We start from the raw sequence: 24,753 nt of genomic DNA, 5'->3' as shown, positions 1-24,753 counted from the left end.
ACCATAGACTGAGCTAAAATTCCCTCTGTGGTTGTTTCCTCTGTTCCTCTCCACATTCCTATTGGTTTCCACTAGGGTCTTAAGGTAATGGTTTTGGTGGCTTTCTCTCTGTAGATTAATTACTTAGTACTTAGTGGTGATCAGTGAGGTGGGTCTGGATGCATGTCAGCGGTAGGTGCTGTTCCTCTGTCCCAGACAGAACAGTCTTGGGTAAGGAGCTCTTTAGGATGTGTTCTCAATCCTGGAGGAAAACTATTTAAAGGGAATAGAAATCTCCCTAATTCTATGTCCTGAAATTTCCCACTACAGCAACTTCACCACACTCCACTTCAAGAAATCCGTTAAGTATTTCTCCTTTATTCTTGTTCTCGTTTATAAGCCATCTGGCACTCTCTGCCCCAGATAAGCCATTATTCCCGTACTGTTTCTCTTGTCAACCACTTGTTTGTCTCCAGATTTCAGTTTTGTTGTTTGAAATATAAATTCGATCATCTGATGTACTGAAGACAGTTCACTCCATTGCAGTTTTCCAGCATAGTTGTTGTTGTTCTCGTATGAAGAGGAACCACGTTGTCCTCAGCCATGTACAGCCCACAGCTGAGCAGCCCTTGTATTTCTTATGTCCGAATCTGGAACAATCCAAATATCGATCAGAAGCGTAACAGACAAACACATTCTCGTATAATCATTCTTGGAATACTTCCCATCATTGCAGTCTATGAATGCTGGATACACAGAAAAATGGTTGTGTTCACAAGCAATGATATAGAGTGAAAAAATACAAATAAAATGCACACTATAGGATCCATTAATGAACATTTAGTAAGCGAAAACTAATCTAAAGTGACACAAAGATCAGGAGTTGGTGTCTACTTGTTGGGTTAAGGGAGGAAGTGGGAGGAGGAATTACAGAGGGATAAAGAGAGACTTTTCCTGGTGATGGATTCCTTCACAAACCTGATTAGGATGATCATTCAGAAGTGTGCACATATGTCAATACTTAACAAATTGTACACTTGACGTATGTGTGGGTTATTATATGTTAATCATGGTTCCCTATAACTACTAAAAATAAATTGATAATTAGTAGGGAAAGGTTGATAGAGTCGTATATACTGACACAAGATATGTCAGAGGCTCCTGGAAATACACATATGTGAAAACTGGTCCTCCCTACATTCTTTCAATAAACACTAGAATGTAGAAAAACAGCCATATTCTCATGACAAGAAGGGGGTTAAGCAAATCTCTCTGGCAAGTTCAGCTCTGTCGTGGAGCTGGTTCAAGGGAGCAGCTGGGTCCAGGCAGGAGCAAAACCCTAGATACAGGGCTCACGCTTACCTCATATGTGCTCTCAAACACATATCACAAACTGTCTACGGTTTGGCTTGTAGTTTTTCATCTGTGAAATGGAGGTAAAATTGATGGCTACATCATATGTTTTGTGGGGATATGTAAAAATGAGTAAGATAATGAGTGCTAAGTGTTTATAACAGAGCAATCTCATAATAAATTATCATATTTTCTAAAAAGTCCTTATTGCCACCAAACTGCCCCAAGACACTCGCATCTGCTCTGTGGCACTGCCCTCTCTTAAGGTGCCTAAAACAGAGCTTTCTTTATAGATAGAGGACATGCAAATAGGGCCCTCTCTCTTCTGATGAGAACAAGCCCAGCACAGACCCTGAGTCTCTGGGAGAGGAGCCCAAGCCCCAGAATTCCCAAGTTTTGCTGTTCGGTGATTGGAATCAAATACAGAGGACTCACCATGGAGTTTGGACTGAGCTGGGTTTTCCTTGTTACTATTTTGAAAGGTAAACAGTGGAGAAAGTTCAATATTAACTATGGGAGATTATGTGAGTGAGAGAAGCAGTGGATGTGTGAGTTTCTGACCAGGATGTCTTTGTGTTTGCAGGTGTCCAGTGTGAGGTGCAGCTGGTGGAGTCCTGGGGGAGGCTTGGGGCAGCCCGGGGGTCTCTGACTCTCTCTTGTCCAGCCTCTGGATTCACCATCAGTAGCTACTGGACGGGCTGGATCCACCAGGATCTACGAAAGAGACTTCAGTGGGTCTCAACCTTTAGTAGTATGTTTAACACATACCATGCTGACTCTGTGAAGGGCAGCTTCATCCTCTACAGAGACAACACCAAGAACACACTGTGTCTGCAGATGAACAATCTGAGAGTCGAGGACACGGCCGTGTATCACAGTGCAAGACATACAGTGAGGGGAGCTTGGTGGGAGCCCAGACACAAACCTCCCTGCAGGGAGACAGCACTGGCTGGGCTGCAGGGGGCACTCAGCCCCAATAGGAGGCACTCAGGGCCACCCGAGCAACATGCAACCCACTTATTCCGTCTTTCAGCCCCAGTGAAACATGCCTGCTTAAACCAGTTTTCATTCTTTAAAAGAAGTTGTTCATGATTCAAACCTTGCTCAATAGGAGAGGCTGCACTTGGCATGTGCCAGGCGGGAACCCATAGCCCCAGGATGACTGCAGCGTTCAGTAAGGAAAATCTGGCTCCCAGCAGCCCTCATAGCAAGATTAGGGGCTGCCAGCCATTTCAATGATGATAGGAATGATTACCTCCAGCAGAAATGCCTATCCTGTCCCCCAAATAAACTGCAAGATACGTTGACATGAGTAAATCCAAGATCCTGGCAGCACTTGAACATCCCTGGTGGTGAAGGTGATTCAGGGAAGAAGAGCTCACTCCAGTTAAGTGAGCCAGGAAAGCTGTTCTCAATTATCATAAACCCTTCTGTAGACCCAGCTTGGTCTCAAATCAATGCAATTTTTGCGTGGAGCTGCTGCCTCTCAATGTTTGAATATCCAGTACTTTCAACACGAGGTAATGGAGAAGGAAAGTGGACGGGAATGGTTGTCTGACAGCTGGAGCCCCTGGATTGGTGGTGAGTATGTGATAAGTGTACAAACATCTCTGTGTAGAGGGAGGTGGCGCTATGTTCATCCTGCTCTGCTGCCTTGTCCGCCAGGTGACCCTGCAGAGCGTCCTCACCTGGGTCAGCTGACGACTGTGCAGCCTCCCCCTCCTCCAAGTTCTCAGGGGCCTCCCATCTGGCAGGTGTACAGTCTCCAAACCCCCAGCTGCAGGCCCCGAGTGGTCAGCAGGTGACTTCCCATGGCTGTCCTCTGCCTCTGTCTGAAGTACTTTTTAAACCCAACTGAACAAATGTAATTAGCTTCCATGGCCTGGGAACAATTCTCTGTAGTTCACATTTCTAAACTCTGGGTCAGGGGCTCTGCCCTTGGACTCACCTTCCTTCTTCTTGGAGGTCTGCAATGTTTGAAGATGATCACTTTTGACAGCTGTTTCCTGCTAACAGAATTTTCTCAGCAACACTGTCTTCTTTCTTTTCACCCTCTCTCTTCCTTTCAGCCCAAGCTGGCAGTGTCTCTACTGCTACACCATTCTTGCCAACATTGTGGGTCTCTGTCGCATGTCACAGGGATCCCTTGCATTTGGATCAGTGTTCTCCACAGATCTTTTATAAATAAGCCCATCTCTACACAGATTTCTCCTGAAACCATTGAGGGGATCTGTCAGTCACTGACTTTACCTCCTCTAAGAGCCCTCTGTGTGAATGAATATTCTAACATCTGACTTTCTGAATCACTAGAAAAGTGCACCTTCTATCACGCACATCTAACTTCTTCCAGACACTACTCATTACCCAATTTCAAAATTATATCCACTTTTTTAGATATTTGTTACAGCAGCACTCCATCATCAGACACCAAAATCTGGGTTTGTTTCCTATGGCTTTATTAACATACAACAATCTTGGTGACATGAAACACCACCATTTTATTCTTTGACAATTCTAGGCATCAGGAATGGAAAATCAGTTTCACAGGGCTGAAATTAATTTGCCACATGTTTTAAGTGAGAATCTATTTCTCTCTCTTGGTCACCTTCTAAACCTGAATTCCTCACATTTCCTGGCTCGTGGCTTCTTCCTATGTCCTCAAACCAGCAGCAAGCCCCCTTGTCTCAACCATCACAATACGTTTTTCTTCTCCTGTGGTCTAATTTCCTGTCTCTCTCTCACAAGTTGTCTTGTGATTACATTTAGAAACCATCCGAATAATTCGGGATAATCTCCCCATTTCATGACCCTTGACATTATCATCCTTAACATAACCAAATCTGCAAAGTTCATTTCCATGTAAGAGAATACTCACAAGTCCCAGGGGTAAGAATCTACATATTATTGAGAGTCATTATTCACCCCGTCACTCTGCCCTGAACATCAGTGCCTCAGCTGAAATTCAGGAACCTGGGAGCAGGTTTTACTTCCTGAGCTGGAAGTTTGTGTGTGTGTGAGTGATTGTTGGTACATATGTCTGTGTGCGTGTGTGTTTCCATATGTATTTGTAACTGTGTGTATGTGTGTGCACATGTATGTTTGCACATGTACTTTTAAGTGTGTGTGTGCATGTATGTTTTTAATCTGTGTACTGAGCACACCCCTGACTCACAGAACAAGGGACATCACATGTGCAAATGAAAACCAAGGCTTCCAGGGAAAGCACAGCCCAGAATAGGAAAGCTAGTGTTTTCTGTGTCTGTGGGGTGGGTGTCAGTCTGAGGACAAAAGCGGGGCGTGGACACAACGTCCTTGGGATTCTTCTTCTCGGTGATGGAAACTCTCCTCTGTGAGTATCTCAGAGATTGGCAGAAAAGAGGCTGAAATGTGAGGGTTCCTCTCACTCACTGTGGCTGCCTTATCCCTGGGTGCCCTGTCCCAGATGAGCTCAGGATGTAGGCTCAGGAATGGTGAAGACCCCAGGAAAGGGGCTACAGTGGATGAGGTACGTGGAAGCCAGGGGTAGTGCACACCCTGACCTTTCCTTCCAGAGAAGAATCTTGACTCCAGAGACACACCCAAGAACCAGTTCTCCCTGCAGCTGAGTCCATGACCAGCCAGGACATGACTGTGTATTTCTGTGCAAGAGACACAATGAAGGGAAGTCAGCATGAGCCAAGACACAAAGCACCCTGCAGGGAGAGAGCAGGGGCTGGGCTGCAGGGGGTGCTCAGGACGTCCAGGGAGCTCTTGGGACCCACAGAGCCCAGAGACAAGGTTCAGAAGGGGAGTATGGAAGAGGATTCTTGCTGGGATCAGAGATTTCCTCTCCAAGCTCTCCACTGTCCCCAAGGATCATTCGTGTTTTGCCTTTGGGCTCTAATTTCTCATCATCTCATTGCAGCTCAGAAGTGAGGAAGTGACATTGTCTGTTTGCTGAGGAGATATCACCAGTGGCTAGGGACGTCTGCTTCACCAACTTCCTATATGGCCTGTTTTTCTTTCTTGACAAAACATCGTGTGGCCTCTCAACTACCCATTGATTTAGAAACATTTCCCACAGCCTGTGACGACAGAACGGTCCATAAACCTGTGTGTGCTGAGCTCAGGCTCTCTACCCACCACTGGCACACACTGTCCCCATAGGGGCCCTTCCTTCAGACAGGCACATATGACCCCATGGGGTTATGATCAGCCCAACAGGTCCCCTACACCACAGAGTCTCCCTCTCCTCTACAACCCCTTATCCTCTTGCTCCTCGTTTCCTTGGGTGGATGTGGAAACCCACCCCAGTATCGTCCTCTGCATTCTACTGTCTGGATTCTCACTGAGTCTTTCCTAGATGCTGAGCTCCACGGGGCTGGAGTCCTGCTCACTCTTCCCAGCATTTACCACAGTACCAGGCACAGAAGGGAGGTTCAGTAAGCACGTGTGCATCAATGTGCCAATCCTTTATCACCCAACATTTATCTAAGATGTCTATCCCACTCTTGAACACCCCAGGGAGGATTACACTCAGGTGGTCTTGAGCTGACCATGCTGTGCCCATGTGTCATTCGCACATATGATTCAAGGTCACACACACACAATTGCAGGACTGGCCTGTGTCAGCTGTGGGGCAGCCACCTGCCGATCCCCAGGAACCTCTAGGAACTCACATATCTTATGGTGAAGTTTGTCCAAATGGATGCACCTGATGCAAATCATCCTGGTAGAGGGCTCATGAGTGACTATGGTCAGACAAAGATCAGGGAACAGAGTGGGTGAGCTGGTCACTCTTCTGCTCAGAATCACCTGCCCAGATATACAGTTGGATTTCTGTGAGCTAAAGTTTTGTAAAAGAAAAGAAATAGGATGGAGAGAGGGATCCACAACTGGCAGTATGGTTAGGAGAAAAATTTTAAATATAGCAAAAACAAATGAGCTAAGTGTACTACTTAAGTTGAAGAAAGAATAGCAAATACGTATTACTCAGTAAAAATTCTACGAGTATTTTTTCTGACTTTTCTTTATACTTGCTTACATTCTCTAAAACTATCAATCAATTTGATAGTACACTGAAGGAGCTAAGAACAAAAAATTGCACATATCGAATCAAACAGTTATACTCCAATTCTGCAGTTAAAAAGGTCATTGCAAATGCTGCAAGATATTCTCTTTGTCTGTCTTCATATTCCTAGTCTCTTCCTAGAGCAAAGCATTGACCTTAAATGTGCGCTGTTCCTCCCAAAGTCTTGATGGATGGAAAGATATCTTGATAATGTGCCAGCGTCGTGCAGCCTGCGTGGTTCAGGGTGATCACTAGGAGACACGTCACTTCCACAGTCCCCTACCAGGACATGTGATGGGAGGAGCCCACATGGTATTAAAAGAAAAAATGACAGTTTCTTGAGGGATACACAGGCTAAAGATTTGGGAGTCCTTTTACAGTCATTGAACTGAAGAGAACTCAAAAACAGAAACTGTGCCTTACTTAGAAGTGTAATGCTCTGCTCTCACTGTCATTAAATTCTTAATTTTTAGGAATTGACATCTCGTATTAATTTTACACTGGGCCCTGAAATTGTATAGCCGTTCTGCTGGTGACTTTAGTTTTAAACCCATGTAAAGAGTCTTGGATGTAAAGTCTTGCCATCTTCAGGATATATGCACTAAGCGGATTGGAAACAGTGTGGGTGTGATGAGAAGGTTTCAGATTTTTATTTTAGGTAAACCCATGTGTTGGATTTCTGTCTGGGTTGCATAGAAAAAGGAGCATAGTAAGCTTCCCACAGAAGTAACCTCATCTTTCATTCTGAAGAACATTTCTATATCCACTACTCATGAGGGCGGTCCTTTATCTCTACTTCAAGGTGAACATGATTAATTTACTCTGAAGCTAACCTACTCTAGGCAGCCCACATTGTGTCTTGGGTAAATGTGAGTTTACCTATGTGATCAAATAAAAATGGATCATGAGGAAAGTCCAGAAGAATTCTCACACTAGATCCACTAATTTCTAGATCCCTTCACACAGCATGAGTGACACAGCCCTCCAAAATCAAAGCCTGAAGACTGAGCAGAAAATAGATGGGAGCTGAACCCAGAGTCTAGAGAGGAATTTTGGTACTTGCGCTCCTCCTGTGCTCAGGAGTTCTGAACAGGGAGATCTCCGAGCTGAGATTATGTTTTCCAGGCATCCCCATGCTCTCAGGCAGGAGATAAAAGCTATAATCATATCCGCCATGTAAACTGGAGATTGAAATAGGGCAAGATGCTGCTGGTGGGAATGCAAGGAGGCACCCCCACTTTGGGAAAACCTGATCCTTTCTAATAAGACCTAACACAAAAATGCCGTGTGACCCAACCTTCCCAATGTTTCATACATGGCGGGAAGAGATGAGAACCGACGGTCAGTGTCTATGGTTCGCAATACAGTAATATATAGTTAAATTTTTGTTAAGAGGATAGGTCATATCTTAAATGTTCTTTTGACAACAAAAGAGGGAGGGAGAAAGATTTGGAAGGGATGATTACGTTGATGTTATTATTTGTGTGACTGTTTCATGGGTGTATAGTTATTTCCAAACATATCAAGGTGTATACATTAAATATGTACAATTTTGGGTAAGTCAATCATAACTCAATATCAAAAAAAACCTTAAAAACTATGTTTACACAGAAACCTGAATGCAGATGTTCATGGTGGCCTTATTTATAGACAACACAAAGTGGAAGCAGCCAAGGCATTCTCAATGTAGGAAGGAATAAGCAATGGCTGCTGTATAGTAAGCAAAAGGAGAAAAAAGCAACACATACAGGAGCATGGATGAACCTCACATGCATCACCCCACATGAAAGAATCCAGCTCTAAAGTCCACACACTGTCTGTGACCATCTGTCTGCTACGGAATCTGAAAACCAGAGGCACTTAGAGACAATCAGTGGTGGACAAGGCTGTGGGATTGAAAGGGATTGACTAGAAATGGAAATAATGTATTTATTGAGATGATGGAAGTATCGTCTAATTTGATTATGATGTTGCTTATGTGACTGTTTTTGCTCACCATATTTATATTGCGCTTCCACAAAAGTCTAATTATCTCACTTATATGACAAATATTAATGAAACTTTATTCAAAGAGTTTTGTCTCAACACTCTGCATTCTGGTCAGTCTTAGCTTGTAATTTTTTCTGTGATTTTGAATAGCGGATTTTGCTATAAATAGAATCATGGTTCAGTTAATGAAAATACTCTCTAATGAACGATTATAGCAATGACTGATATTGAATAGACAATACAATCATTAAAAAAATGACATCAAGGTCATTGATGGCTAGAGTGTGGGAAACTTTATCTATGTAGCTAGTTTAGTTATTACAAGTTCTACTGAGTATTGTTGACCAAAGGAAAGCAAACTCGGTAAATTCTCAAGGAATGACGTGGATTTACCTCAAGAAGGACCACAGATGATCAGTATAAGGATGCTCCTGGTTGGCAGAAAGGGCACCTGGTGTGATGTTTAAAGGAGTTGCAAATGTTCAACTAGAGGGGCACTGATAATGACACACAAGGATAGAGCTCCTGTTCCTGAGCATCCCTGAGCCCAAGACACCCTGAGATGTAGCATCTTGAGACCACCAGGAAGGAGAAGCAGAAAGAACCCTGGAGGAAGGGAGGCACTCAGGACCCTCTGATCACAGGTCCAAGCCCCAGGGCAGATACAGAGAGAGGCTGAGGAGTGAATGCTTCCCTGTCAGGGTCTGCAGTTTCTGTTCCTCTGACCAAATCTGTGCCTGAGGGCCGTCTCTGCATTTTCCTGCCTCTGAGTCCCAATTCTCCTTATGGCATCTGCCCCTGGGAAAATGGGTCAGTTACTCCTCTGCCATCATCAGTTCAACAATTGGAAGATGCTGGATTATACAGATGTGTAGTCTCTGTTCTTGTTTGATCAGCTCTCCACCCTTGGTGTGAATCTTTCTGATGTATGCAATTAGATTTATCTGATCTATTCCATGGGCTGTGTAAGGAAGATTTTTCACAGGGCCTCAGGCAAAATTATACAACCTCCAAGGCCTCAAATGAGGCATCTTGTAGCCTGCCTGTGCTGAGGGTGTAGTTATTCAGACAAAATTATACTCACAAAGGGCCAGCCTAGCGGGGTAGTGGTTAAGTTTGCACGCTCCACTTGTCAGCTGAGGCTCACAGGTTCTGATCTCAGGAGTGACCTACACACCATTCATCAAGCCAGGCTGTTGCAGCGTCCCACATGCAAAATAGACATAGATTGGCACAGACATTAGTTCAGCAACAATCTTCCTCACAAAAAAAATAATAATTAAAGTCAAAAGCTCTTGGAGACAGTAGGAGCTTCAAAGAACTATCCCCTTTTCTAGAATCCTGCATATGCCAAACTTACATCAAAATATTATTTGGAGTGAAACTATGATTTTTAAATATTCAGAATTGTGGATATTTTAGTTTAGTTTAGTTTAGTTAGTGAAGATGATGTCTATGTTGCTAATTCCCTATAGTATATTTAAATATTCTACAAAATCTATCTATCTGTTTATCTATCTGTCTGTCTGTCTATCATCTATCTATCTATCTATCTGTCTGTCTGTCTGTCTGTCTATCTATCTATCTGTCTGTCTATCTGTCTGTCTGTCTGTCTATCTACCTGTCTATCTATCTATCTATCTATCTGTCTGTCTGTCTGTCTGTCTATCTGTCTGTCTATCTATCTACCTGTCTATCTATCTATCTATCTGTCTGTCTGTCTGTCTAGCTATCTGTCTGTCTGTCTATCTATCTATCTATCTATCTATTTATCTATCATCTATTTGGAGTCTACTCATCTACCTCAGCATTTATCCTGTTGGCCCATGTCTTTGAGGACTGTGAACATTATCCCTGAAATTTCTTATTACACGCCTAATACTGGATCCCAATAACTTCCAAATTAGCCCCTCTGTTACTTTTCAAGATGGTTATTTGAATATCAACTCCATGCGTAACCTGTTGATGACTGCTGCAGTATCACCAGAAATGCTATAACTTTTCTATAAAGGGATAACTGCCACCATGTGATCTCAGTGAGAAACTGGATGCTTTCCCTCTAAGATCAGGGAAAATGCAAGGATGTCCACTCTCGTCAATCCTTTTCAACATTGTAGTGGAAACTTTCACAAATGCAATAAGACATGAGAAGGAAATAAAAGGTATACAGATTGGGAAAGAAGATTCTGAAGTTTTCAAATACATTAAAATTTACTACATAAACCTAGTTTTTTGAAATGGTAGGAAAACAGAAACTGATGCAGTAGAAAAATCATAGAGAAATTTTGCATGGATTATTACAATACTCAGGCATACAGAGCTGTCATACTAACAATGAAAACAATACTTAAATTTGTTTGAAAAAAAGAAATGCCACTATAAAATTTAAAAAATAGCAGTATAAAATTGAGAAAAACGTAATGCACATATACTATTGCTCAAGGAAATGCTAATCATTCTATCACATTTCACCCATCATGTAAGGAATGAAATAAATGTATAAATAGCACTTCTATCAATGGAGCGGAGGATTAGGGCCTTCACATTTATTTCTGAACAGATATATATTTTATCACTTTTTTAGATGCTCATTTGATATTATGTCCTCAAATGAATATACAAAATTATGATTACAATTATATCACTCCTAGAAATCTATTCCATAAGTTCTTGTGACTTTCATTTTTGATGGTGACCTTTTTACTTATCATACACTTTGATTTGGAATAGTTATATGTTTACAGATAATTGTAAAGAAAATACACAGTGTGCCCATATAACCATCTACAAATTTCTCCCATTGTTAACATCTTACATAAATAAGGTCCATAGTAATAACACATTGACGTTGGTGCATTTCTTGCTGTCCTCCAGACTTGACTCTGCGTAGCCTGTTACAGTGGATGCACACAGTGGGAGAAGCTAGCGGAGTCCAGGCCCCAGTCTGCCCCACAGGTGGCCAGGACAGCCTGGGCTGCAGTTCCATCAGGACCCAGCAAGCAAAGGGGCTCAGCCTCAGGAGCAAGTGCAGGGGGAGGCTGAGGAGGGTGTTTCCTCTTAGGGTGGGGGTTCCTCTCTCTCCCTGCATGTCCACTGCTTCAATATCTGGGGTTGCTTTTTGTCCCTCAAAGTCAGAAGTTAGATGGTTTAGAGTGAGCATCTCTCTCATGTGGGCAAAGGGCAGAAGGTTACAGAGGAAGATGGTACACATCATAGCCTTCCCGTTGGATCATGGTCTGTGTCCTGGGAGCCCCTGGGCCACCCCCGGTGTCTTTCTGCGTGTGATTCAGAGACCTGAAGGAGTTAGCTTAACAGCGTGCCTGTTTAGGGTTTCAGATAGAAGAAAAAGCTGTTATGTGGTGGATTAGAGAAATCAAAATGTGTGAAATATCCTTTCGTTGACTTTAAAAGTACTCTTATTCATCCAAATCACGCAGATGTTGTCCAGATGTTACCATTAGAAACAGTCCCTTTTTCTACTTATCTCTGATCTTGTATTTCTAACTGCTCTTTGCATCCCCTGTTTCTTGTTCTCCCACCAGAACAGAGGTGGATGGCTCCCTCAGAGTCATGGGGGCTGAGATTTAAACAGCAGCCCAAGACATCTGTAATCCGGGCTCAGCTTCGGTGCATCTCCCTGAGCAAGGAGTGAGAACTAGCTTAGTCCTCTCCTGGGACTGGATTCACTGCTCTCCGTTTCATATTGGCAATGGCCGTGGTCCTTCAACCCAACAAAATACATCAATGTAGACAATGAGAAAATGAGGACAGGGCTCTCTCCTCCTGAAGCATATACCCATGAGTCTCAGACAACCCCATTCCCACCATACCCAGAGTCCCTGACTTCCAGGAATGGGGTTGCCTGCTTTTTGTTTCCATCGGTAACAAAGGATGAAGAGACCTAAATCCTCAGAATATGATGTGTGTTGCCTGTGACCTACAATGATGGTTGAGAAGGAGACAGAATTACAACTGCAGCTCTTTTCAGGATCCTCCAAGAGCCCATTGCCATCAATAGATTTTGACATTTTTAGATATTATTGAAGATCTTGTAAAAGGTAAAAGGTAGTTATTACACAGTTGTGATAATAAAGACAGAGAGCACTGGTGGACAGATAGATCAATGGAGCAGAGTATGTGTCACCTTGGATAAGACTTGTTTTTCTTAGATCTGACACAGGAAGCACAGATCTTCAAAAAGCAATACATTGATCTCCATGAAAACTAAAAAAGATTGAGAGGCCGGCCTGGTGGAGCAGTGCTTAAGTTCACACGTTCTGCTTCGGGGGCCCGAGGTTCACCGGTTTGGATCCCAGGTGCAGACATGGCACCACTTGGCCAGCCATGCTGTGGCAGGCGTCCCACATATAAAGTGGAGGAAGATGGGCATGGATGTTAGCTCAGGGCTAATCATCCTCAAAAACAAACAAACAAACAAAATGATTGATATTTGAAAGTTGATTTTAAGAAAATTGATGGGGTCCCACTGGGAGGTGGGTGGAGCAAAATGGCAGGGTGAGCTGACCCGGGATTCTCTCCCCTCCAAAATACAACAAAGGATTGGAAAAACTGAATTTCAGAGAATAAATCTAATGCCAACATGTTGGAGACCTCCAATACCAAGAAGGGGGAGATCATAAACCTTGCTTACACCCTCGGAGGCGCTGGAACGGTAGGAGAGAACATCGCTCCCTCCCCTAGAGTCTGCGATAACTGCGGCGCGGGTCGGGAATGAGGGGGGAGGGGCCGCGCGACGGGGGGATCATCCAGGACTCCTGCCGCTGATTCAGTGGAGACCCGCTGACGGGGGGAAAGCTTCCGTCCGTGGGGACCCTATAAATCAAGGGCCTTGGGAGACCAGAGAACAGAACTGATCTGAACCCAGACCGGCGCATGTGAGTGACAGCCCCTCCCCCCAGCAAAGCCAGTGGGTGCAGCCATCTTGCCCCAAGGCGGAGAGCTAACACGCCGCTCTCGACCCCCATCTAGTGGCGACAGGCTGTAACTGCAACTGAATTCTACCACCATGAGAAAAAAACGCTCCTCTACCATCCAGCAATTTATAAAAGCCCCAGACCAGAAGGAAAACAATAAAAACACAGAATTAAGTCCTGAGGGCTTGGAATTAGGTAAACTAAGTGATAATGAGTTCAGAGCAGCTATAATCAAAAAACTCAATGAGGTAGAGAGAAAGATAGAGAAACAAGCAGAGTTCTGGAGTTACTTCACAAAAGAGATTGAAATCATAAAGAAGAATCAAACAGAATTACTTGAGATGAAAAACACAATGGACCAGATAAAACAGAATACGGATTCCCTGAATGCCAGTGTAGACAACATAGAAGAGAAAATTAACACAATTGAAGATAGACAGGCTGAATGGCCCCAGACAGAGGAAGAAAGAGAACTAAGAATTAAAAAAAACGAGGAAAATCTCTGAGAAATAGTGGATTCAATGAGGAGTAAGAACATAAGGATCATAGGAATTCCCGAGAATGTGGAAAAGGACAATGGAGCAGAAAGTGTGCTTAACGAAATTATTGAAGAGAACTTCCCAAATCTAGGGATTGAGGGAGAAATGTGTGTAGAGGAGGGTTTTAGATCTCTTAGATTTGTCAATGTAAAAAGACCTACTGCAAGGCACATAGTAGCAAAATTGGCAAGAAGGAAAGATAAGGAAAGAATACTCAGGGAAGTAAGAAAAAAGAAGAGAATAACCTATAAAGGAGCCCCTATCAGACTTTCAGCGGATTTCTCTACAGAAACCTTACACGCTAGGAGAGAATGGAGTGATATATTCAAAGCTTTAAAAGATAAAAATCTTCAGCCAAGGATACTCTATTCAACAAGAATTTCCTTAAGATATGAGGGAGAAATTAAATCTTTTCCAGACAAACAAAAGTTAAGGGAATTTGTAACTAAAAGCCCTCCACTACAAGAAATCCTCACGAAGGCTCTCATACCTGAAAAAAGAAAAAAAGGGAGAAAGGGGACACAATCCACAGACTAGGGAGACCAATGGATAGAACCAGAACAGGATAGCAAATATTCAACTATAGCATTAGGGTAAAAATAAGGAAACTACCAAAACAAGGACGATCTTAGCACTCTAACTACAAATTCATAACACGAGTTAGAATAAGAAACGAAAATAATTATTTAGGAGGGGAAGAGCAAAGGGTCTAAATCAGTGTTGGTCAAGTAACTAAGAGAACACCAGAGAATAGACTATATTATACACGAGATTCTAAATACAAACTTCAAGGTAGACACTAAAATAAAGTACAAAACAGAGTCACAAATCATAAATAAGGAAAAATCTAAGAAACCCAGCATAAGAAATTGCAGTATTAAATCGGTTGTCTAAAACACACAGGAAAAGAAACACAGGAAAACAAGATAATGAGCGACAGATTGACAGCATTAAGTCCACATGCATCAATAATCGCTCTCAATGTGAATGGATTGAACTCTCCAATAAAAAGACACAGAGTGGCAAAATGGATTAAAGAACAAGATCCAACAATTTGTTTCCTCCAAGAAACACACCTCAGCCCCAAGGACAAACACAGGCTCAGGGTGAAGGGGTGGAGGACAATACTTCAAGCTAATAGCAAGGAAAAAAAGGCAGGTGTTGCAATTCTTATATCAGACCAAGTGGATTTCGAAATAAGACAGGTAAAGAGAGACACAGAGGGACAATATATAATGATCAAAGGGACACTTCACCAAGAAGAAATAACGCTTATAAATATCTATGCACCCAACACAGGAGCACCAAGATTCATAAAGCAACTATTAACAGACCTAAAGGAAGATGTTAAAAACAACACAATAATAGTAGGGGACCTCAACACCCCACTCACGTCAATGGACAGATCATCCAGACAGAAAATCAACAAGGAAATAGTGGAGCTAAATGAAAAACTAAAACAATTGGACTTAATAGACATATATAGATCACTTCACCCTAAAAGAACTGAATACACATTCTTCTCAAGTGCACATGGAACATTCTCAAGGATAGAACATATGTTGGGAAACAAGGCAAGCCTCTACAAATTTAAATAACTTGAAATAATAACAAGCATCTTCTCTGATCATAATGCTATAAGGCTAGAAATTAATTACAAGAAAAAAGGTGAGAAAGGCACGAAGATGTGGAGACTAAACAACACACTACTGAACAAGCAATGGATCCTTGAAGAAATTAAAGAAGAAATCAAAAAATATCTGGAAACGAATGAAAATGATAACATGCCATACCAACTCATATGGGATACAGCAAAATCTGTACTAAGAGGAAAATTCATCGCAATACAGGCACATCTTAACAAACAAGAAAAATCCCAAATAAGCAATCTTAAACTACACCTAACTGAACTAGAGAAAAATGAACAAATAAAACCCAAAGTCATCAGAAGGAGAGAAATAATAAAAATCAGAGCAGAAATAAATACTATTGAAATGAAAAAGGCAGTAGAAAGGATCAATGAAACAAAGAGCCGTTTTTTGAGAAGATAAAAAAAATTGACAAACCACTAGCCAGGCTTACAAAGAAAAAAAGGGAGAAAGCTCAAATAAAATCAGAAATGAGCGAGGAGAAATAACAACAGATTCCACAGAAATACAATGGATTATAAGAGAATACTACAAAAAACTATATGCCAACAGAATGGATAACCTAGAGGAAATGGATAAATTCTTGGACTCCTACAATCTCCCAAAGCTCACTCAAGAAGAAGCAGAGAATTTGAACAGACCAATCACAAGGAAAGAGATTGAAACAGCAATCAAAAACATCACAAAGAATAAAACCTCAGGACCAGATGGCTTTCCTGGGGAATTATACCAAACTTTCAGAGAGGATTTAATACCTATCCTTTTCAAGCTATTCCAAAAAATTAGGGAAGATGGAACACTTCCTAACACATTCTATGAGGCCAACATCACGCTGATATCAAAACCTGACAAGGACACCACGAAAAAAGAGAACTACAGGCCAATATCACTGATGAACATAGATGCAAAAATTCTAAACAAAATTTTGGCCACCAGAATTCAGCAATTCATCAAAAGGATCATACATCATGATCAGGTGGGATTCATACCAGGGACGCAGGGATGGTTTAACATCCGCAAATCAATCAACGTGATACACCACATCAACAAACTGAGGAATAAAAACCACATGATCATCTCAATAGATGCAGAGGAGGCATTTGACAAGATCCAACAGCCATTTATGATAAAAACTCTGAACAAAATGGGCATAGAAGGAAACTACCTCAACATAATAAAGGTCATTTATGACAACCCACAGCCAACATCATACTCAATGGGCAAAAACTGAACGCCATCCCCCTGAAAACAGGAACGAGACAAGGATGCCCTCTATCACCACTCTTATTCAACATAGTACTGGAGGTCCTGGCCAGAGCAATCGGGCGAGAAAAAGGAACAAAAGGAATCCAAATAGGGAGGGAAGAAGTGAAACTCTCGCTGTTTGCGGATGACATGATCTTATATATAGAAAACCCCAAAGAATCCATTGGAAAACTCTTAGAAGTAATCAACAACTACAGCAAAGTTGCAGGGTACACAATCAACTTGCATAAATCAGTAGCATTTCTATATTCTAATAGCGAACTAACAGAAAAAGAACTCAAGAACACAATACCATTGACAATCGCAACAAAAAGAATAAAATACCTTGGGGTAAATTTAACTAAGGAAGTGAAGGACCTATATAATGAAAATTACAAGGCCTTTCTGAGAGAATTGGATGACGACATAAGGAGATGGAAAGACATTCCATGTACATGGATTGGAAGAATAAACATAGTTAAAATGTCCGTTCTACCTAAAGCAACCTACAGATTCAATGCCATCCCAATCAGAATCCCAATGACATTCTTTACAGAATTAGAACAAAGAATCCTAAAATTCACATGGGGCAACAAAAGACCCCAAATTGCTAAAGCAATCCTGAGAAAAAAGAACATAACTGGAGGCATCACAATCCCTGACTTCAAAACATACTACAAAGTTACAGTAATCAAAACAGCATGGTACTGGTACAAAAACAGGTGCACAGATCAATGGAACAGAATTGAAAGCCCAGAAATAAAACCACACATCTATGGACAGCTAATCTTCGACAAAGGAGCTGAGGGCATACAATGGAGAAAAGAAAGTCTTTTCAACAAATGGTGCTGGGAAAACTGGAAAACCACATGTAGAAGAATGAAAATTGACCATTCTTTTTCACCATTCACCAAAATAAACTCAAAATGGATCAAAGACCTAAAAGTGAGACATGAAACCATAAGGCTTCTGGAAGAAAACGTAGACAGTACACTCTTTGACGTCAGTATTAAAAGGATCTTCTCGGACACCATGCCTTCTCAGAGAAGGGAAACAATAGAAAGAATAAACAAGTGGGACTTCATCAGACTAAAGAGCTTCTTCAAGGCAAATGAAAACAGGATTGAAACAAATAAACAGCCCACTAACTGGGTAAAAATATTTGCAAGTCATATATCTGACAAAGGCTTAATATCCATAATATATAAAGGACTCTCACAACTCAACAACAAAAAATCAAACAACCCGATCAAAAAATGGGCTGGAGACATGAACAGACATTTCTCCAAAGAAGATATACAGATGGCCAATAGGCACATGAAAAGATGCTCATCATCGTTGATCATCAGGGAAATGCAAATCAAAACTACACTAAGATATCACCTTACACCCGTTAGAATGACAAAAATATCTAAAACTAATAGTAACAAATGTTGGAGAGGTTGCGGAGAAAAAGGAACCCTCATACACTGCTGGTGGGAATGCAAACTGGTGCAGCCACTATGGAAAACAGTATGGAGATTCCTCAAAAAACTAAAAATAGAACTACCATACGATCCAGCCATTCCACTACTGGGTATCTATCCAAGGAGCTTGAAGTCAGCAATCCCAAAAGTCCTGTGCACCCCAATGTTTATTGCAGCACTGTTTACAATAGCCAAGACGTGGAAGCAACCTAAGTGCCCATCAACAGATGAATGGATAAAGAAGTTGTGGTACATATATACAATGGAATACTACTCAGCTGCAAAACAGAACAAAATCATTCCATTTGCAATAACATGGATGGACCTTGAGAGAATTATGTTAAGTGAAATAAGCCAGCGAGAGAAGGATAATCTGTGTATGACTCCACTCATATGAGGAATTTAAAATTATGGACTAAGAACAGTTTAGTGGATACCAGGGGAAAGGTGGGGTGGGGGGTGGGCACAAAGGGTGAAGTGGTGCACCTACAACACGAATGACAAACATTAATGTACAACTGAAATTTCACAAGATTGTAACCTATCAATAACTCAATAAAAAATAAATAAAAAAAGAAAGAAAATTGATGGAACAGATTAAAAGAACATGATGAAAGCATATATGTTTTAAGAATTAAAGAAAAGGACAATTATTAAATTTCCAAAATCAATAATCAAGGGTCTCTGAGCTGGCCTATGTGTTGTAGATATTTACTCAGATAAAAGTAAAGTCTTAAGTGCTTAAATTAAAGTAAATAGAAGCTTAAGAAGAGCTGTCTTTCACTTTGCAATTATGTTTAGACCAAACAAAATTTTTAAAAAATTATGAAACCTTGGCAGCTGTAGACAGATTTAATGTTTTGGGTTTCAGAATGTCCCTGGACATAGCACTGGTCCCTTGTACAATCTTTCTGAAAGATTCCTGAGATGAACATCTTTGCCATCTCCTCATCTAGTCCAGCATTTATTCTTCTGCTCAGAAATGTGGGGTTGTCTTCACATCAGGTTCCAGTACAGCTTACAGGCTAAGTGCTCCCGCATGTCAGACTTACACTCTGCTTGTGTTCAAGAGAAAAGCCCCGTAGGGCCCCATCGGACGCTCTGAGCCCGACCTTAGTCCCTCCTCACCTGAAAGGACAGGGCTCCCCACAATCAAATTTCTGTTCCAGCTCTAGGGTCAAATCCACTCGGGCTGTGGGAGCTCAAGCTCTCTCCTCAGGCAGGGGTGCTGTCTCTGAAGAAGGCAGAGCTGTGGTCTACAAGATGATAAGACTGCTGGGTCCTCTCCTTTACCTGGTGAGGGCTCTCCAAGGTGAGTGTCTCAGATGTCAGACAGGTCTGTGTTGATGGTTGTGACTGCACGTGACTGACAGGGACTGATTTTCCCTGTTGGCAAGTGTCCTGCAGAGTTGGGCCCAGGACTGTTGAAGCCCTCGCAGACCCTGCCACCCCTCTTTGCTGTCATGGCTTCACTATCACCAGTGGGTACAAACAGATGTGGATCCAGCAGCCCCCAGGGAGGGCCTTGGAAGGGGTGTGTTAAATAAATGCTGGTGGTGGAACGGCATATAACCCACCCCTCAAGAGCTGCATCTCCATCTCCAGAGACACATCTAAGAACCAATTCTCCCTGCAGCTGAGCTCCCTGACTGCTGAGGTCATGGCCCTGTATTACTGTGCAAGACACACTGAGGGGAAAGTAGCGTGAGCCCAGACAGAAACCTCCCAGCAGGGAGACGGGAGGGGCTGGACTGTGGGGGTGCTTATGACCAGCAGGGGGTGCTCAGAACCCACTGAACACGGAGACCAGACCCTGGAGCAGTTGCATTTAGGGGTGAAAGGGGACTTCCCATTGGATCAGGGCTTTCCTCTCGAGGCTCTCAGTCTGACAGATATCTCCTATTTGTTCTTTCTCTGGAGACTCTGATGAATATACCTGTCATATATTAATTCATTAAATGTTTCTGGTTTAATCTTTTTTCTAGATCATATGACATGTGGCAACCTGTGACCCTGGGGAGCTAATGGACGGGTCCTGCTTCTCCCTGCAGGCACCTGTCTTTCCAGATTTCCTCTTTGTTGTTTGTCCTGTGTCTTCATTTCTCTGACGTGTTGGAGATAATTTCTTACTTTGCAGATTTCCCGGCTTTCTTGTTTTCGTTTGAAGAATAAGAACAACTTTCTGAATTAGTGTTTTTGTATTCCTCTGAGAAATACCCAGTAGTGGAATACTGGAATGGATCACATAGTAGTTTTATTTGTATTATTTTGAGGAATCTCATATTTTTCCCATAGAGGCTGCAACAATTTACCTTCTCAGCAATCTGAAAACACTAATTAAGAAAGATATATGCCCCCTTATGTTTCTTGTAGCATCATTTACAGTAGCCAAGATATGGAAACAATCTAAGTGGCCATCAATGGATAAATGGATAAAGATGTGCTGTATACATACAATGAAATACTACTCAACCATGGAAAACCATGAAACATGCCATTTGTGACGACATGAATGAAACTTTATGGGAATTATGCTAAGGGAAATAAGTCAAAAGGACAAAGACATGTATGATTTCACAAAATTGGAATCTAAAAAAAAGGAAGAAACAAAACAAAGAAAAACAAACTCATAGATACAAAGAAGAGATCAGTGGTTACCAGATGGGAAGTGGATTGGGGGCTGTGTGAACTGGATTAAGGGGGTCAATTGTAGGGTGATAGATGGTAACAAGACTTTTCTGGGGGGATCACTTTGAACTGCATGCATGTCAAAATATAGTGATGTACACATGAAACATATAATAAAAGAACAAAATTTTGTACAGTTCTGTGCACCTTCAAGTTGAGTATCAGTTTCTTTATATGGCCAGTCACTGAGAAAAGTCCAGATACCAATTGACAGGAGAATACAGAATCAATCTGAGGTATGTCCATATATTGGAAGACTACCCCCACAAATTAGCATTAAAATTAATGCCTATCTTATTCACACAACATGGATGCGTTGCCTGAGGTCTGGGTGGGAAAAGTGACAGAGTAACAGGGAGGAACAAGAGAAGAGCAATATGAAATGTTTCAGTGTGAAGGATTTGTCCAATGTTGGTTGTGCTGATGGCAGCACTGGTCCATGCATATGTGAACACTTTTAAAATAAACGTGGTAAATACATGCAGTTCATTATACGCCAGTTATGCATGACTACATTTATTATAAATAAACAATTGCCTAAACTGATAGACAGGGAGGGTTAGAGGCACATATGATGCCACGTGAAATTTCAGACTCCAACGCACCTGCATGAAATCTGTTCTCTTTACATTCTCTAGGTAACTCTAGAATGTTGCAAGATCACACTTGTTTGCCTTACAGGAAGGGGGTTCTGCCACCCTCACCGGGCGTGTCCAGCTCGGTCTTTGAGCTGGTCCAGTAGGCAATCAGGTCCAGTGAGGAGCACAGGCTCAGAAACGTTGCAGGCATTTGCTCATGAACACACTGTACAGCCCATAGTGCTTGTGTGTGTAGTTTTCTATCTTCACAATAGATATGACATCACATGTTTTTGCACATAAATAAAAAATCGTTTAACCAGAACTGTGTCCAACCTGCTACAATCACAGAGTAAGATCATATTTTCCTGAATGCTGTAATTTCCACCAAACTCCCCCAGGACACTCTCATCTTCTCTGAGGCACTGTCCTCTCTGAGATGACCTACCCCCAAGCCTGATGTATAGTCAGAGATATGCAAATAAGGTCCTTCCTCTGCTGATGAAAACCAGCCCAGGCCCAACCTTGCAGCTGTGGGAGAGGAGCCCCAGCCCCAGGATTCCCAGGTGTTCCCATTCAGTGATCAAGACTGAACACAGACAACTCATCATAGAGTTTGGGCTGAGCTGGGTTTTCCTTGTTGCTCTTTTAAGAGGTAATTTGTGGGAATTAAGAGACATTGACTATGTGAGAGGACATGATTGAGCGAGTAAGTGGATGTGTGACAGGTTTCTGACCAGGTTATCTTTGTGTTTGCAGGTGTCCAGTGTGAGGTGCAGCTGGTGGAGTCTGGAGGAGGCCTGGTGAAGCCTGGGGGTGTCTCTGAGACTCTCCTGTGCAGCCTCTGGATTCACCTTCAGCAGCTGTGGCATGAGCTGGGTCCGCCAGGCTCCAGGGAAGGGGTCGCAGGTATTAACAGTGATGGTGGTGGCACACACTACGCCGACTCCGTGAAGGGCCGATTCCCCATCTCCAGAGACAACGCCAAGAACACGCTGTGTCTGCAAATGAACAGCCTCAGAGACGAGGACACGGCCTTGTATTACTGTGCAGGAAACACAGTGAGGAGAAATCAGTGTGAGCCCAGACACAAACCTCCCTGCAGGAGGGGCTCAGGGCCACCAGGGGATACACAGGGCCCCTGCACTCAAGGACCATCACAGAGGCAGGTGCAGATGGAGGTGAAGGGCTGGTTTCCTGTCATGGCTTCCTTTTCATGTAACAGTTTCCTCAGGACAAGCTAACTGGATTTGTGATTCTGTGCTTAGCTCCTTATTTTATGAAGTAGAAAATTGTGTTGTAATAGATGAGAAACATCCTCACATGGAAAAAGGCAGAGAGTGTCTTACATTCTTCTGCCTATATGCTGATTTATTATGGAAGCTTCTGATGTAATTCAGCTAAGTCAATAAAAGATGCTCTGCTGGACTCGACAATGCAGCTCTGCACAGCACAGCTCAGTGCACAAGCCAGCCAGCAAGGGGCAGAGTAAAGTTCAGGCTGGACATCAGACTAGAGAGGCATTATGAATCCAAAGGCAGAGAAGAAAGGCCGTGGTGGTGCTCATTGACCTGACGTCATGCTCCTGGCACCAACAGGAGATGACACCATTCAAGGGCAGTGGGAGCCTACACCAGGGCTTGGTATGGAGGTCCAGTCTGATGAGACAGACACACTGAGGGAATGTGAAACATCTATTACGTACAAGATTGCAAACTCTGGGAAAAGCAGACATGCCTTTCATCAAGTCAGAAATGCTCTGATAGAGCCAGGAAAGGAGGCTTGCTCAGGTTTTTAGTTTTGGTTCAGGTGTGGGAACTGGGAGAGTGACTCCACTTACAGGAGAAGCTCATGTGAGCACAATGACGGCCAGTGTGAGCCCAGGCATCAGTTTCCCTGCAGGGAGACGGGAGAGGCTGGGCTGCAGCGGAGACTCAGGACCATCCTGAGGAGCAGCTGCAGACAATGTTCATGGGGGTTCCCTGTCAGGGTCTGGGGCTTCCTCTTCTAACAGTTTCTCAGACAACCTCACTGGATTCCTTTTTCTGTGTTTACTACTTTCTCTCAATTAGAAAGGTTTGCTACAATATGAGAAAAACCGATCATCTTCTTAAATGTAGACTGTCACCTATGGGGACAGAAACGACTCTGTCTGTGGTCACCAGGATCAGAGTCCCGAGAAACCTCAAGGGAACAAAAGGGAACAAGTTCATTCTTTTCCTTTATGACTCAGAACAGAGACCTCGCTGGGATTCTCTGAATAGAATGGTCTTGGGGGCAGGCCGCGTGACCGAGTGGTTAACTTTGCGTGCTCTGCATCAGCAGCTGAGGGTTTTGTTGGTTCAGATCCTGGGCACGGGCATGGCCTCACTCATCAGGCCATGATGAGGTGGCATCCCATATAGCACAACCAGAGGCACTCACAACTCGAATATACAACTAGGTACCGGGGGGCTTTGGGGAGAAGAGGGGAAAAAAAGAATGGTGTGGGTTTCAAGTTCCAGACAAGAGAGACCCAGGGCCAGGTTCACTGACCTGTAAAACCTAATATATTTGCTATCTGACCCTGCTCCTCATGTGAGGCTGTGCACGTCAGACTCAAAACTGCTCTGGTTCCCTCCTTTTCTGCTAATCCATTCTCTTCCTCCCTGGGCGTTGTTCTCACATCGCACCTTGCAACTCCTGCTCCCAAAATGGAGGATGCGCTTTCTGTGTTCTAAATTCCAGATGCAGACTTTTTACCTGGAGCTCAGGTGTGGCTTGGACTGTGGCTCCTGCAGCACCTGGGAACGGCTAAAGAGACATTCTCAGTCTGCATTGACCTGCACCCTCCCACTGCCCTCTGCGCATGGACTCGTCTAGGAAATGCCAGCTCACATCAGTGGCTTGGATGTAATGATTGTCCACATGGAACGAGGCTGCATAATTGATCTGTTTCTGCTCCAACTGGTACCGTGCCACCGCCCTCACATGTGGTTTGGAGAGCTGAGGATGGACACCCTGCATGCTGTGAGCTCTCTGGGATGACGTCCAGCTGTCTGTTGATAGTGTCCTTGTGGCTCCAACAGGATGACAAAACTCTCTGGAGCTGACCCACTGCTGCCTGAAATGACTTCCCCAGATGACCCTTTGTCCAAGAGCCCTGGCCCTCCCTCCACTGCTCTCCCTGACTCTCCTCTCATATGAATTCCCTCCATCCTTTATGAGAAAATCACTCATTTTATGTATTATGCCATCACTATGAGGCAGGAACACAGATTTGGGTCTAAACCACACGTGCTTT

At 42.9% G+C, this 24,753-nt stretch overlaps 1 gene segment (V, D, J or C); it reads left to right on the top strand.

Moving 5' to 3' along the window:
- The window catches only part of LOC102150085 (Ig gamma-2 chain C region-like), a 550,048-nt gene that overhangs the window by 253,322 nt on the left and 271,973 nt on the right, over nt 1-24,753 (top strand).

The sequence above is a fragment of the Equus caballus genome, chromosome 24 (genome assembly GCF_041296265.1).
Source record: "Equus caballus isolate H_3958 breed thoroughbred chromosome 24, TB-T2T, whole genome shotgun sequence".
Lineage (NCBI taxonomy): Eukaryota > Metazoa > Chordata > Mammalia > Perissodactyla > Equidae > Equus > Equus caballus.
The sequence above is the reverse complement of the archived record's forward strand: the minus strand, read 5'-3'. Positions and strand labels throughout refer to the sequence as shown.